General features: G+C 43.7%; 1 protein-coding gene across 1 annotated transcript in view; it reads right to left on the reverse strand.

The window, feature by feature from the left end:
- NEO1 (neogenin 1) overlaps nucleotides 1-12,870 on the reverse strand; it is a 223,333-nt gene that overhangs the window by 107,678 nt on the left and 102,785 nt on the right.

Genomic DNA, 12,870 nt, shown 5'->3' on the forward strand with positions numbered 1-12,870 from the left:
AAAGTCAAATGTGTTGCTAAACATGTTTTTCAAATCTCTAGTAAATTTCTTTGCCTAGAATCCATAAATTCTGTCAAACGAGACTGTTGGCAATTTTTCATTCAATCAGCCACTGCAGCGCTCATCTGAATATTTGTCTGAACAGGCAATTTATTTTCCGATCAGCCTGATGGCAAAAAAAAAAAAAAGAATTTAGGTCTATGGCCGGTCTTAGGCTAGGTTCACACTATGCCAGTTTCCCATCGGCCATGTCTGTGCGGGCAAAGGAGCTCATTTGAATGGGCTTCTCTATTTGCGGAAAACACGGGAGAAAACGTCCCTGCGCCTTTTCCAAAATCAGTCACAGGGAAACCAATTAATTATCTCCTTTACAATAGAAGAGGCAGTAATAATATAAAAAAAAATTAAAAAAATTAAAAACTACTGTTGGAGGGTCATGGCAGTTCATAAGTTGTTTAAAGATGGGCAGTTCCGATTAACCCATAACCTTCCAATCTAGACCAGTCTCCATCTTTTTTAACTGGCAGTTTAATAACCACAAAAGATGTTGGATAGCTAAAAAAAATAAAAAAAAACACTGTACAGTGGCTTGGAATGTATTGTGATTTTTTTTTTTGCCAGCAGGTGGAGCTACAACTCTCAATTTGAAATTCACATACAAGCATAGATATGGTTGTAGGTCCTAAAGCATGTCAGTCTACCTGAAAAGAGCATTACTCCTGTGCTGTCTCTTTAGCTGCCCCACAGTGCTCTATGAGTCTTCTGTAATCAATGTTTTGGTTATAAAAGCAGTGGTAGAGATTCTTGCCCTCCATTAAAAATGAGCCCCTAACGTTTTTACAGTAAAAGCTGCAGAACTTGAGCTGCATATTTAAGATCTTGAGGTCCGTTTTGACATGCAGTTTCCATTGTAGGCAACATCTGGTTATGCATTTTTTCATCATATACATAGTTTGGGGTGCCCAGGTTTGCAGCAGGCTTACTTTATGCTGGGCAAGCAGCACCAATCAGCCATCTAAATATTTTTGACATGGCGACATATGAATAACTTAAAAAAAAACATAAGTGCAGATTAACTAAACAAAAGAAATGTGAAGCAAAAAGGGGCAAATAATAGTGCTGTACAGATGCTCTTCTTGAGGAGACAAGCATTGTTTGGTCCCTGGAGACAGGTATCTTCCTTTCTTCCTTAATATCTTCCTTTCCCAATTCTGCTTCTCCCAGTGCCTGTCCTTGGCCTGGAGTCTTACCTGTGTTTTTGTCCAACTTCCTACATATATCATTCGTGTCTATCCTGTCAATTTCTCTCTACAGAGAAATTTTTTCCCAAGTTTCTATGGCTTCCAAAGTCAGAGTCCGTGCTGTCTCTAATTAATTTGCTAGCATGAGCACATGACTAAAAATTGTAGAGACCAGGGTATTGGCCCCATTATAATGTGCACAACACTGAAAAAGGACTCCTCTTAAAAGTTTGATGACTTTGGGTACCGAGTGGTTTCATGTTTTTATGTACCTGTCAAAATATACCTTTAGGTATTCATGGCAAGTATGGAAAATAAAAGAATCCAAAAGGGTTTCTAGAGCAGCCATAAAGTAGACAGTTCATATATCAGAAACGTGGTTATACAAAGCCCATTCACTGGGTGGATTATTTTAGAAATAAATCTTAATAATGAGCAGATGAAAATGTACAGCTAAGCCAAATCTGTATTTTCTCTATAGAATCTCATCTGCAGAAACAATTAAAAGCACAATTCCGACACAAGTTCCATTAGCTCATAAAGTTACCACCATGTCGGAATAGAAAGTCCACATAACTGCAAGCTCACAACTATGCCACTGCACTGTTCCATTAATTCTGAAGAGCGAAGATAAAGTAAATCCTTTGCCCATTGCATCTCTACCATAGAGATGCACCGAAATTCCGGTGGCTGAAACATAATCAGCCAAAAGTGATTTGGGTAACTATTTTGCACAGAAAAGGGTGCCGATAATGGAGCCGAAAACGCACTTGATTATAACGCGATTTTACAGTTTATGGTGTTTTTCATAGGGCATGTAACAAAAACTGCATCAAAAACATAAAAACGGGTGCGTAACCTTAATTTTGGGTTGTCCCCATAATAATAGAGGGGAACTCTTGCAATGGGGTCACTAGTTCTGGTGACTTGGTAGTCCAAGTCCCCATTCTATTTGCAGGGATTTTTTTATTTCCTGTTTTGGCCATGGAACAGGAAGTGAAGAACACAGATGGCACAAAATAAACTAAATGTCATAACTATGACTAAGCACTGTGTCTGGTGTGAAACATGTCAGCTGCTGTGCAGTTAGTCTGTAATTACCTTTGATGCCTTGATTTAAATTTTTTATTAAAAAGGTGAATATTTGGAGTGCGGCTTTCCAGCCATTAATTTTTTTCATTATCTCTGTTGTAAACAGAGCCAGCACCCTGCTTGACTGTGGAGACAGCTGACCTTAAGCGGTGAACTCCCACTTAATGACCCTCCCTTACTCAATCCGCACCCCTCCCCCCCCAAAAAAAAAGTTACGCATGTAGTTCTACTTTAAAGTGATTGTAAACAATCGCTTTGTAAACAACCATTTCAATTTAGGGCCCCTTTCACATGGTGTGGATCTGCTCAGCAGAGTCCGCCAGCTCATCGGGAGATTGCGCCCCTGAGGATCTGCTTAGCGTGAGATCGCTCCGTTCCAGATCCGCTTAGTGGAGTCCACCAACTCAAGCAGGAGATCCGAGACAGTTTTGCTCTAAAATCTGATCTGAAACTTTTCACGATGTTCATGCCAACCAATTAGATTCTAGCTTTCATTTTTAAAGCTCAACGCCAGTCATATGGACAAGTCTGTATATGGAGACACGGGGGGGGCTTAATATTAGTGCAGGAGCCATAAAAAGAATTCTTCTTTTGAGCCATCCACTAGTTGGGATTACCTTATTTAAGGTCCCGACAGTGCTGTATGCTCACCTGCTGAGCTCATATTGTTCCATATTGCACCATTGAGGTCTGGACATCACTGCTCATCATTTCAGCTACAAAACCTGAGTCTGATCCTATCCAGCTAGTGTCGGATTGACACTCAGATTTATGTCTATTTGCATAATCTGCATTTATGATAATTTTCATACGAGACCACTCCATTTGAGCGAAAAAGAACTGTGACTACATTGCTCCCTATATGTGACCCCTGATGACGGCTAAACACCAGAAACGCGCGTTGGGTACTAGGGAACAACCATTAGAGGAGAGTCTTTGTGTCACTGCTATATATGTACCGTTTTGTACTGTCTATGCTGTATATTTGTCACACACATGCACACCTTGTTTTTGTTGCATGTTTTTTATACACATTTGTAACCATGTTAATTTTGTACTATTAAAAACCTTTTTATACACATCAGTGTCTGGCTTATAAAATCCCACTCCAGGGGGAACAACGTTCTTGTCCATTATCTCATGGATGCGGCCAGTACACTGATCTAATTGAGATGGGGACTAACTCTTCTTTTTTCATAATCACACACATAGGTTGGACTTGATGAACTTTTGTCTTTTTCAACCCCGCCTACTATGTAACTATGCAAGTAGAAGATAGAAGCTGGTTAGTTGTCATGCATAGCTGCTCCAGATTCTGTCTGCTCCATTTTTTCCATACATTCCCCCATAATCTGTCACCATTACAATTTATGGCAAGTGTCAATTCTTAACAGTAACCCATAGCAACCAATTAAAACCTATCCATGTGGTTTGTTTACAGCAGAGTGAATAATGGATTGACTGCATTTAATGTTAAATCCGCAATTTTTCAAAAATTCGACCTAAATAAGAAACATTAAGCGCGCGCACACACACACACACACACACACACACATACACAATTTAGTCATCATTTGACTAAGGAACTGAATTAAATCACTTATTTCCAAGTCTCTGTATGACTTGCACAGATACAAAGGAGCTACTGTAAGTAACTAAATCACAGGATGACCAAGCATAACCATAGACCCGAAATGATCACATGGTCAAAAATTGTCAGCTCACCTCTAGCCTAGGCAGTCGCACAGATTTTTACAAGCCCATCACTGAAAGTATACAAAAAGGATCTAAAACTACCTGTAGATAGATCATTTTAGCTGGAAAAAAACAAAACCAAGACATTTGTTTACAGAATAACATTTTTTTTTTTAAGAGGACTCTGAAGAGTAATGTGTTGCTGCAATGGTTGATCATAAAGCCACATGACACATAGAGGCTCTCTGACCTTTGTGGAAAGAATGTGTGAAAGTGCCCCCTGCAGTAAGGACTCCTCTGTCTGTCTATCAGTCCTTTAACTAGCCCTCATCATAATAGTCTCATCCTGTCTCACGTGGAGGAGACCATGCTAACTCTTTTACATGAGAATTCATTGGAGGTATTGGCGCCAGGAGATTCTCCCAGGCCATCCAAAAGAACAAAAAAGGAAATAAGAGTCCCTGGGGAAATCTGTCACCGGTGACAAGGTGGAAACTCTTAATATTCACTTCGGCTGGGCCGAGTAAACTTTTATGACATCTCAGACTCTCAAGGCAAAATTAGAAACACAAGGAGCAATTAAATCATTGATTACTTTCAAGAAACATCTTCCCATTAAATCCAGACTCCAGTCGAATTTCTTGTTTAGGATAGAATTGGAAAGTTATTTCTGAAATATATTTCTGTCTGTGACCCCACTATGGAAATATGTCCTCACTTCCCATCCCTCCAACAACAGAACACCAAAGAGGGAGAGCTGTTGTCAATGGAATTGGAAGCCAGAACAAAAAACACACACACACACACACACACATTGGGATCCCCATTAGAGATTTTCCCTACACTTCCTTATCTCAACAATAGGGGACACAGCCATAAAAAAGGAAGGGGCTCAAACCCTTACCCACCTGATCCAAAAAGAAGAAGTTTTTATTCTGGAGTTCATGTGATCCTAAACCGTTTAAATTTACATTCTATCTTCTGTCTGTGGATGATGGCACATTTTTTTTTATTTTTTTTATAAAAGTACCTTTTTCCTAAATATACAGCCGTCTCATGACCCAGATCTTTCCCAGACGGTCTGAAGGGAAACATAAGCAAGAGGAGCTTTTAGTCCTCTGCTGCTGGTCACACTTTCAAATTAAAAAAATAAAAACAAAATACAGCCTTTGGAATACAAAAATATTTTTGAATAAAAGGCTTTAAAAATTGTAATACAAACATAAGTCTAGTCATTCGGTCAAACAAAAACATAACAAATGTTGCCCACACAGGGGTGAGATCGATTGGCCTAAAATACAAAAGAACCACCAAGATATACAAATTGGGGGGAAAAAAAAACGTAAGATTTTAAAGAGCACGTCTGTAGCAAGACCAAAAATTGCACACATACTTATACCCTAATAGTTACCCGAGACCCATTCTAGATCCAGCGACGTTGCAGGAGTGTCTCTGCTGCCCCCCCCCCCCCATTGGCTGAGAGAGCAGCTTGGCGTGCCACTGGCTCCTACTACTGTCAGTCAGCAAATGAGGAGAGAAAGGGGCAGGGCCAGGCTGTGGCTCCATGTCTGAATGGACACGGAGCTGTCGCTTGGCTCGGGTGCCCCCATAGCAAGTTGCTTGCTGTGGGGGCACTCAACCCGAGTGTAGGGCCAGAAGCACCTAAGAGGGACCGGAGAAAAGGAGGTTTTGGGCTGTCCTGTGCAGGCAAGTATAACATTGTTAAAAATAATAAAGACTTTACAATCACTAAGGAGTTTACAGACCTACAGAGTTCAAGTAGAAGCATCAGTCACTGTCACAACAGTGGAAGGGTTTTCAAACCAGCAAAACCATACTTTCTGAAACTTACAGGGACAACCCCTATTTGCGTACATGGCCTGATATAAAGTGCAAATTAGAGTTGACCAAGTTCAACCAGAAATGCGCTGCGAGAAGGCAAGCGTTTCTCCAGTTCGATGCAATCGCCTAACGGGCATAGAATAGCGGTAATGCAAGTAGGATTAGTACTGCGACCTTATGCACTAGAGTTTTTCTCAACCCAGCAAGCAATATGTATGTAGTAGTAATAATAAGTGGCAACACACTTTTCCAGTACGTAGCTATAGCAGGGCAGGTCCAGAAAATATGAAAAAAGTCCACTGTCTGAACGGTGCAGCACCAACAGGTCGGAGAAGCCTATGAGGGGGCGAGTGACTACATGTGAACTGTGGCAGTGCCCGGCATGGACTTGTACAGAGCACAAATCTGACAGCTGCTGCTGTTTGCACAACGCATGGGAGGCAATGTTTAGAACAACTTTTCAGGAATGGGATTATCGCCTGGGCGACCATGTGAATGTAGCTTAAGCCACTAAAATCAGAGCAACGGACTTCAGAGTTCTGACTTTTCCTACTCTTATTTGCATGCTTGTCACAGTTAAACATCTCAAAGCGCTAAAGCCAAATACAGAAGGGCAACTGGAATTCTCAGAAGGTCTGCAACGGCAGCCCCCGCATTTCTCACAGAATAGGTTTTCCTTCAAACCAGGGGTCACCAAACTGCGGCCCGGGGGCCAGATGCACCCCTTTAGCTTGACTTCATCTGGCCCTTGGGGCACTATTCCGCCCACCGACACCAAGGATGGGACACTACTTCGGCTGTCTTCGGGGAGCGTGACGTGCCAGAGCCGGCCGTCAATCATCCTCCCTCTTCATAGGCACGCCCATTCCCCGCGGGAGTCGGAATATTCAATGTGCAATAGCACAGTGAGTACGGGGATAAAAAATGTAAGACCGGCATACTGTAGCTCGCACTACGATGCCGAATGTAATGATAGAATGATGTTAAGGAGGGTGAACCACCGCTTTAAGTCACTGATGACAGCCATTACATTATAGCTACATAAATTCTAGTATACAGACCAAAGTGCTATAACTAACACAAAGCAATGTATACACTTACTGGGATTTATTTATTTATTTTTCCCCCACCAAAGACATGAAGCAGCTTACATTTTAGCCTAAACCTAAGAAATTTGATCTTATTAGATGATTAATGATCAACACAAAGAATTTAATTTTTTTTCAAATTTCTGGTCTTTATAACCCATCTACCACCGCAGCAGAAGGACTTTTAGTTCTCAATAGAAAAATAATGCAAAAAAAATAAAAAGCACCTTTTTCTCCTACAAAAATACATGCATTTATTTTACGGTGGACTTTGCCTTTAAACAGTCAGATGACTAAGAGAAACTGCATATGCAGCAAAGGTTAGGCAGAAGAAATGTCTACCACTTGGCTTGCCAGCTGCATGCAGTCATTTCCTTATGACCCCTAACTTCTGTAACCACAACATATGGAGTATTCTTGTAACATGATCATCATGTATGTCAGTGACTGCTTACAAGACAAATGGACAGTTTTCAGTTTAAAGTCAGAAAAGTATACAATAGCCTACTTAGGATTACAATGCAAGAGTATGTCATAAACACAGTAACCGTCATGTAAAATTGGTTGACCTGGATGGATTCGTCTTGGCAATCCTACCTATGTAACTATGTGAATTCACTCAATATGTGCCTAAATGTACATATCATCAAAACTGAAAATTACTGTAAAAAATCATGGAAAAAAACTAAAAAAATTTTGGAACCTTGGCCAGCCATAGACAGAGCAAACTTGTTCCCTGCAAGCACAGTGTTGACAGGGGAACCTGTGATACATTTGCCTATATGTCTCAGTTTACTGCTCCCTGCTAGCCAGGTTATTGATGTGCTAATGTCCCCTCACTATTTCTAAAGGTTAATTGATCTATTGTGTTGTGTGAAGGAGAGCTGGGTTTAAGTGGCTTGGGTTAATTATTCTGATTGCTTCATTGTGGTAATTATCTCTCTATATGCGGGGTCGAGCGGTCTGGTTGATGTATTCAGTACAGCTAGTGCTCAGCGTCATTGATGTCATTGTCTAAAGAAAATGTGTTTTCAGCATCGGCCCCGTCGTGTCTACCTAGTCATCTGTATGGAAGCCCCAGTGTGAGGGGGGCGGAGATTTGTCATTGTAACAGTTTTGGAAATGACATATAAGCTGTGTGTGTTATAACATTAAAGTCTGTGTTGTTCAAGCAGTAAGCTGGTCTCATGTGTGGCTTTCTGGGCGATTCCAGGGATATCCCTCCTCGTGGAATATTGGGGTGATTTTCGTTATGGGAAGAAGGGAACGTTGACGGGGATATCATACCGATACCGTCACAATTGGTTGGTAGCAGTGGGATTTTTCCCTTCTATTCCCCTTCACACCCGGATTCCAAGCAGACACTGGAAGAACTACTGGAAGTTCGTGGAAGGATTGCTAGCAACAAAACCAAGCGGGTCATCATAGCAGAATCAATGGAGCTAGACCAGGAGGACGGGATTGCAGCAACGCCAGCAGTACAAGAGATGGAGACACCAGTGATTCAGGAGGAGGAATCGCCAGCCAACAAGCTAATGAGAGAGAAGCTAGCGTGGTTCGGCCCGAACCCAACGCCAGATGTGGTACTGAAAGTGATGGACATGTTAGTAAACGCAGAGCTACAGTTAAAACTGGCAGCAGTCCAACAAGCAGCAGCACCTTCTACGAACAGTGAGTACAGCACAGCAGACGCAAGGAAGATTCCGTTTAGCGCTTTTAAAGCTTTTGATGAAAAGGACTGTGAGATTGATAACTTCCTGGCGGATTTTGAGCGACAATGTAACCTGCACCGAATAGCTAGAGGAGACTGGGTTGCAATATTGTCAGGCAAACTGTCAGGCAAAGCTTCTGATGCTTTCCGGACCGTGCCAGATCAGGATATTCATAGCTACGCCCGGGTTAAAGAAGTGCTCCTGGCTCGTTATGCAGTAACCCCAGAGTCCCACCGACAGAAGTTCAGGGACTCACGCAAAACCACGAAAGACTCTTATGCGGAATGGGCATGCCAATTGTCCCGGTCGGCCTCTAACTGGGCTAACAGCAGCCAGGCCACCACCGCAGAGGACATTTTGCAACTAATGCTCCTGGAGCAATTTTACAATCACATCCAGACGGACGTCAAGGATTGGGTGAGAGATCGCAGGCCCATGACTCTACCAGAGGCCGCAAAGTTGGCGGATGAATATGCAGATACTCGCAAGACGAACCAGGTCACACCACAGGAACAACCTCCACCACAAACGGTGCCCTCACACCCACCAACCGCTAGATACCAACCTCCTAACAGACCGGTGACATCTAGCCCTCGCTATCATCGCCAGGAGGGCAACGAACAACGCTGCTTCCGGTGCAAACAGCTGGGTCACTTCAAGCAGAATTGCCCCATGAATGACAACACCAGGTCAAATTGGTCTCAACCTGGGTACCGCCCACCAGCAGCAGCCCATTGTGTAGACTCGGCTTGGGATCCAAAGGAGCTGGGTCAGGAAGAACCATTGGGCACCCCTTACGAAGCCCTCATGGTACAATCTGTTATTACGGACAACAGGGAACACCATTGTCAGCTGGTCATGGGCGACAGCCCTGAGCCGGAGGGGCCCTGGAGGGAGCTGGGCAGAAAGAGGCACCACCGGCCACCCTTCAAGAAGAAGAGGTCCTGGAAGCCGTATAATAAGCTGACCTGGGAGGAGAAGAAGCGACTGGAGGAGAGGGAGTCGCAGCGGGCGTCCCAGATGCGTGCCGAGATGTTCGCCAAGGGCCCACCGGTGGCCCCTTACACCACCACCCAGTTCCTGATGATGAAGGACCACGTGGAGAGCCTGCAGGACATGAGCAAGCAGGAGCTGATCCGTGAGTACATAGAGCTGGAGGAGTGCATAAGCCGCATGGAGGAGGAGAACAACCACCTGAGGTCACAGCAGCATGAACTGGAGATGGAGCTGGAGAAGCTCCAAGAGGAGAACCGGCGGCTGCGGAGGGAGCAGGGGGTGGCTGACCTTATGGGGCTCTGATTCCCCTCCCCCCCCCCCCCGGACTCTGAGCACCAGTGCTACAGCATTTCAACAAATATAACTTTTTCTTTTTATGAATCTCCTGGGATTGTCACTTCAGAGCCATAACCTGCCCCCTCCCATAGCGGGACACCTAGACGGCGGCGCACAGACCCATTCGCTGTCTTCACACTGACTTCTGGTGACTTTGCAGATCGCACAAAGACTTGGGGACTGACCGGCGTGTGATCTGACGACCCGGTGACATACCTGAGTCTGAAGCAGTTGCCAAGGGAGGTCAGTCATGCCAAACGGAGTTAACCTCTGACTAATAGCTCTGAACCCGTCAACCCTACTGGACCAGGGAAGGTCCAACCGGGTTTGCCGGAGCAGGGAGCAAAAGGGGGGCCATTGTGATACATTTGCCTATATGTCTCAGTTTACTGCTCCCTGCTAGCCAGGTTATTGATGTGCTAATGTCCCCTCACTATTTCTAAAGGTTAATTGATCTATTGTGTTGTGTGAAGGAGAGCTGGGTTTAAGTGGCTTGGGTTAATTATTCTGATTGCTTCATTGTGGTAATTATCTCTCTATATGCGGGGTCGAGCGGTCTGGTTGATGTATTCAGTACAGCTAGTGCTCAGCGTCATTGATGTCATTGTCTAAAGAAAATGTGTTTTCAGCATCGGCCCCGTCGGGTCTACCTAGTCATCTGTATGGAAGCCCCAGTGTGAGGGGGGCGGAGATTTGTCATTGTAACAGTTTTGGAAATGACATATAAGCTGTGTGATATAACATTAAAGTCTGTGTTGTTCAAGCAGTAAGCTGGTCTCATGTGTGGCTTTCTGGGCGATTCCAGGGATATCCCTCCTCGTGGAATATTGGGGTGATTTTCGTTATGGGAAGAAGGGAACGTTGACGGGGATATCATACCGATACCGTCACAGAACCCCTCCCACCAAGCCATTGTGCTGTATGCTACAACAGCCGTTGGCGATAATCACAAGTAAAATCCAGCAGGCTGGTTGTACCCAGATGATCGATCAATGCATGGTTGGAACCTCAGCCGGTTCAGCAGGAGCAAACCGTTGATGGCTGGCCTTAGTATACTATGCCTGCAATGTTGCTAGCTACTGTACAAATGATAGTTTCATTAATGCTGATCATCATCTCACAATGTTCTTCTTAGGATGTAATAGTTTTGGCTGAAGGGAAAGTGCCGAGTCTCATGTCTTGATTGGGCAAAGTATTTCAACTGATCTAAAATGTTCTGTGAACATACAAGGGGAGATTTTTTTACCTGCTCTCATCCCCCTTGTCCACGGGAGCACAAATTACACAATGGCACACTGTACTATAACCAGAACTCTGTCACGGCACCAAAAGATGAAATCTACACGTGTTCTGACATGAATGAAATTCACCTGTACAGTAACCAGCACTTCAGGCTTGGAAAAACAAATGTAAATACCGTATTTATCGGCATATAACACGCACCCCAACTTTAAGAGGGAAGTTTCAGGGGAAAAAAAAACTTTCCACAGCCCCCTGCGTATAACATGCAGGCACAGATTGCCCTCTATTTTCAGGGTAAAAAGGTGAGTGTTATACGCCAATAAATACAGTAAATAGTATCCGATCATTAGAAATAACTTATTTACAATTTTACCTGAACTTACTATCTGTACTTCAAACCACCACTTTCAGATGCAGACTAAAAAGATTTGCCTTGTCCTGCCTACACAGAAATCACCCTTTTTTGGGGGGGGGGGGGGAATTGTATTGAAGACATGCAGAAAACCTGTTTTAAGAAGGCTCCATTGCACTTCAGTAGTCTAGTGTGGGGCTTTTAGATACATTTTAGCCCACCTCACCATAGCTTGCCTTGTCACAGCATGGTAAGAATGCCAGGCATCCTTAGCTATGGGCAGCTTGTCCGACATGCACTGAACACTGGAAGCACAAGTGATAAATGTACCAAATCTTTCCCAACAGTTAGAGTGCCCTCTGTATGGACAACCATAGAGATCAAACAGTCTGACCAAATCATACCATTTCAGATATGACAGTGGAAAAAAAAAAAATCGAAATCTCTCTGGACACCATGTGACCAACAAGAACAAGAAAGCATAGGGTAGGATGCAACGATACCATGGAACCACCACAGCATTCACCACTTCTGCTAGAGTATCCCAGTACCTGGAAACGAACCTGCCCCGTTAGTTGCAGAATCCAGAGACCAGTAGGTCCAACTCCAACATTCCCCCATCTCTGACACAGGAACACCTCCAGGCATAGGAATCACTCATCCAGGGCCAGACATTGATGAGAAAGTGTTCTTGCCAATTACAATCTAGACAGACACCGATTGTGAATGGTAAATGTGACTGGGCTATAAATGTTTTCCTCCACGTCATGGCCCGAGAATCTGCTAGTTTAGCCAGGAAGAAACGTTTCCCAGGACAGTTTAAATTGGAACTTAAGTACATATACAATACACACGAGGTGCATGGAAAGATATCGCAGTTGCAGCCAGCTAGGGGGCTACCAATCAGCCTGGGGGGGGGGGGGGATGACTCCCTATGCACGTGCATAGTTAGAAATAATCAGAAATGTTTGTGAAAAAAAAAAGAAATAATCAGAAATGAATGAGAAATCACGTCTAACACCTATTATGTATAACATATGTTAACATCCAGAAGTGTGATCACAGTAGTTTCACGTGTCGGTCTAGGGAAGCACTAGCTTCTCTTCAACAGGGAAACTTGCTCTATTTGGAAAACTGGAGAGCTTTCCAGGATTTCCATAGCTGGCCTGCATCTAGTAGCAGTAATTGTAGATGACTGGAGAAACTTCCTAAACTTCAGGGCTGAGAGAACCCCTCGTATTGAATGACTGGAGAGACTTCCAGGATTTAACCTA

Source organism: Rana temporaria, chromosome 3, assembly GCF_905171775.1.
Source record: "Rana temporaria chromosome 3, aRanTem1.1, whole genome shotgun sequence".
NCBI lineage: Eukaryota > Metazoa > Chordata > Amphibia > Anura > Ranidae > Rana > Rana temporaria.